The sequence below is a fragment of the Prosopis cineraria genome, unplaced genomic scaffold (assembly GCF_029017545.1).
Source record: "Prosopis cineraria cultivar Desert tree isolate PC_DT_omini unplaced genomic scaffold, ASM2901754v1 PC693, whole genome shotgun sequence".
Taxonomy (NCBI): domain Eukaryota; kingdom Viridiplantae; phylum Streptophyta; class Magnoliopsida; order Fabales; family Fabaceae; genus Prosopis; species Prosopis cineraria.
This window is the reverse complement of record NW_026556018.1, coordinates 39,728-43,843: the sequence shown is the minus strand read 5'-3', so window position 1 is coordinate 43,843 and position 4,116 is coordinate 39,728. Positions and strand designations below refer to the sequence as shown.

Below are 4,116 nucleotides of genomic sequence, written 5' to 3'. Positions count from 1 at the left end.
ATAAGTGATAACAACAATGAAGTGGTTTCAATTTTCTCCAAGGATGAAAACCATAGCAGTTACTGATGACAGTTGTGCTGGTGTAAGTGATCAACGTGTTATAATTTAACTGCACCCAGAAGTATCAATAGTAAAAAACACTTGCTGCTCCTATCATTCAGCAAGTGGACGAAATAGTTACAGCAGTAAAGCAATCATATTATTAGGAACGGAACTTCTATTCTAGGAGTTTCTGGATGAATATATAAATTAGAAAGTTGAAGATCTACAACCTTCAATCGTTCGTAATGAGAATATAAGTGAAGAAAATAGGTTAATTGCATTCTTTTATTCTGAAGCCTCCTATATACCTTGTACAGTGATAAGAGAGTGAAAAGAGAAGTATAAATTCTCCAAGAATACTTCCAAAAGATTTTTTTTTCAGAAACATAGTTTAGCTCATTACTAATACTACTTGTTGAAAGCTGATCCAAGTTATAAACTATGAAACTGTTTACTTCATATGGTATCAAAATATGAAAAATGGCTTTTCTGCTATTACTGTCACAGCATCACTAACCTTAAACCCAACTTTGTTATCAAGGCAAGCACGCCAATCAGCCTTCATTTCTTTCAAAGGAACCCCGATCATGAGGTCTGAAAGTGTTCGGCCATATAAATTAATATACAGAAGAAAGATATTAGATACAATCCAGAATCCAAAAAAACAAAAACATAAAGGAAAAATGTACAAAGGGCACATAACTTACCTCTTAGGTCCTGAGATACAGGGCTCAACTTCAGCAAGGTTTAATTCAAGATAGGATGAATAAACTCTTTCTTGTTGAGGCTGAATTAAAGAAAAGTATGTTAGAACATAGGATACCTCAAAACATACATACACCTTATTCTAAGAAAAGATGAAAAATTTAGACGTAGATCAGAACAAAGGATATTCTTACCTCATTATAGTCAACAAACATTTTGTTTGCCCTGAGATATGCCTCTATCATGGCCACCTATATTTAAGCCAAAACGAAGGTCAGCAAACACTACAAGCATTTCATATCCTATGCAAAAAATAAATAAGTTGACAAAAAGTAATAGTACTCAGTACTCACTGTCTCATCACTTCTTCCAGTTAACTTGAGGTATTGTAAAGTAATGTGATCTACAGGGAAGAAGCCCATGGTGGCACCATACTCAGGAGACATGTTAGCAATAGTGGCCCTGTCAGCTAATGATAGCTCACCCATGCCATCCCCTAAGGAAAAAAATCGAGTGCTCCAATTAGCCAGGACAAATAAAAATATGTTAACAAAATAAGAAGCACAATCAACAATATGCTTTATGATAACTTAGTTACCATAAAATTCAACAAACTTCCCAACAACACCATGCTTCCTCAGCATTTGGGTAACAGTTAAAACTAAATCAGTTGCTGTAACACCATTGCAAAGTTTCCCAGATAACTTGAATCCAACAACACCAGGCAAAACCATACTCATAGGCTGTCAATATTACAAGCACAGGGCATTAGTGCAATCACAATAGCTAAATCACTCCATATGTACATTTCAAGAAAAAGCAAATGGACATCCGGTTCAAAAAAAAGTTAAATAATCCATGCACACAAAAAATGAGATGTTATGTACCTGACCAAGCATTGCTGCCTCTGCTTCAATGCCTCCAACACCCCAACCAGCCACCCCAAGCCCATCTATCATAGTAGTATGGGAATCAGTACCAACCACACTGTCAGGATAGAGCAAGCCATCATTCTTAAAAACAACACGTCCAAGGTACTCAAGATTCACCTGGAAACCAAAGATGTTGCAAGCTCATATCAACAAATGAAAGCGATGTCTTAAATACAATTGAGTCACGTAGCTTATCTGCTTTTAAATGTACCTGATGCACAATACCAGAACCAGGAGGAACAACAAGCATGTTGCGGAAAGCATTCGACCCCCATTTAAGAAATGCAAATCTTTCCTTGTTTCTTTGGAACTCAAGCTCCATGTTGGCCTGCACTGCATTCTCTGACCTTGTTACATCAACTTGAACTGAGTGATCAATGACGAGATCAACAGGTACCTGCCAATGATATATTTTTAAAAAATCAGTGGTAGTTATAAGAAACATAGTAACATATAGAAAATTTCTGTGGAAAATCATAACATGAAACCCAAGCAGTCAAATATATTGGCGAATTATGATCCTAAGCATTGTGTATGACCCTCTTACTCTACTAATCTCAGAACTCCTGTTATAAGTATACAAGGGGAAATAAGATTACATGATTTGCATCTCGATCAGATAAAAGTGCAGGCACAAAGCTAACTTGACCAAATATAACACAAGAGATGTAATAGAACAGATAAATAAGTTTAAGGTGCATAAGGCATTCCAAGATGAATATTTAGAAATTTGAAACCATTTTTAGTGCCATCAATGAACAATAGAAGAAAGGCACATGCATGTGATAACTACAATGATTACCAGAGGGTTTATTTTGTCAGAATCACTGCCAAGCTTCTTCATAGCATCACGCATACAAGCTAGGTCAACAACAGCCGGGACTCCTGTAAAATCCTGGGGAAAGGAAGAGAGGTTACAAGGAGGATCACACATTATTTGCAATCACCCAGATAAAATAATGAATTACACTTTGTACAAAAGTCGATGCCGAACCTGCAGGAGAACACGAGCAGGCTTGAAAGGAATTTCAACTTGCTTAACAGAACTATTTTCCCAGTCAATAATCTTCTCAATATAACTTGGAAATTGTCACAATTACGAATGGCAGATTCCAGAAGAATTCTGATGGAATAGGGTAACCTATCTGCAATACATTAAGATGACAGAATTAGTAATTAAACTAGCTGAAAGAGTAATGTGCGATACTGGAGATGGAGAGACTAGTACTTTGTTAGACAAGTGATGCCCTGGAATGAGAGAAGCAATTTTTTCTTTTTTTACATTCCAAACAACATTTTGGTGTATTTAGAAAATAAGAAACATTCAAATGGCGAGAAGGAATCATGGCAAGTGAAAATAGTGAATTACCAATTCTTGGATCGTTCAGAGAAGGAAGGCTGTAGAACTTTCCGAACTCGCCGCCACCAGGCTTAGGGAGACTGGCCAAGTTTGCCTTGAAAGGATTTTCACCAGCTAATATGGCATAAGAACAATCAGTACAAAAATTTCAACGGCCGATATTTGACAGTTAGTAAGTTGATATCATGTCAAAGGAAAATGTAAAATTTATGTTTTGACTTTCGAATCATGCAGGGCTCCACATTTCAAGAAACAAAAGTAGAATTTATGATCGTGAAAATCATAGCGGACATCTTCGCTGCATCGATAGAATAAGATATATTCCGGGAAGAAAAATATCCACCGGATTAGAGAATGAAAAAGAGAGTCCAGAATTCTCGGAGTGAACAGGAGAGTACCCATAGAAGAGATCTTGCGTTGAAACTGTTCAATCATAGGAGCGATGGCTCTGATCTGAGCCCTGAGACTGACCGGAGACCTCCAGTCGACGCCGTGGCTCCACTGGGGAGCCAAGCTGCCAAATGATCGGGGCGTGGAAAAGAAGCTGAGAGGTCGGTGGCCAGACAAAGGAGGAGGTCTGGTAGGAGGATGGGCGGGGGTTCTAGAAAAGGATGGATGGAAAAGCTTAGTTCGGGAAGCTCGGAGAAGTGAAGAAGCTGAGGAATGCATGGTGATGGTCACGCATCCAAAGACAGTATGGGCCGAGTCAGGATAAGGAAGGAGGCGGTGAGGGTGAGGGAATGACTGGGAAAGGAGGAATGGCGCAGCTCTGATGGCTTGTGGCCCCTTCTGCAACTATAAAAGGGGAAGCAAGGCGTCTGGAGAGCAGCTTTGAACCGGGCTGCGTTCGTGCCTGAGGACCTGTTTGTTTGAAGCTGAAAATATAAGCATCTTTTCATGACAGAAAATGAGTAATTTTAATTAGTCCAAATTATTTAAAAAATATCTTATAAAAATTTTATTAAAATTATTTTATATTTATTTACAATAATAAAAGGTGATTATTTTAGCATTTGATTATTTTAAAATTTTACAGTATTTTGTGAATTTTTATTTATAAAAATAATTTTTTAATTG

At 37.6% G+C, this 4,116-nt stretch overlaps 1 pseudogene; it reads right to left on the bottom strand.

The window, feature by feature from the left end:
* Positions 1-559: 559 nt before the first annotated feature.
* On the bottom strand, positions 560-3,897 carry LOC129298053 (aconitate hydratase 3, mitochondrial-like; annotated as a pseudogene).
* Between the last annotated feature and the right edge of the window lie 219 nt (positions 3,898-4,116).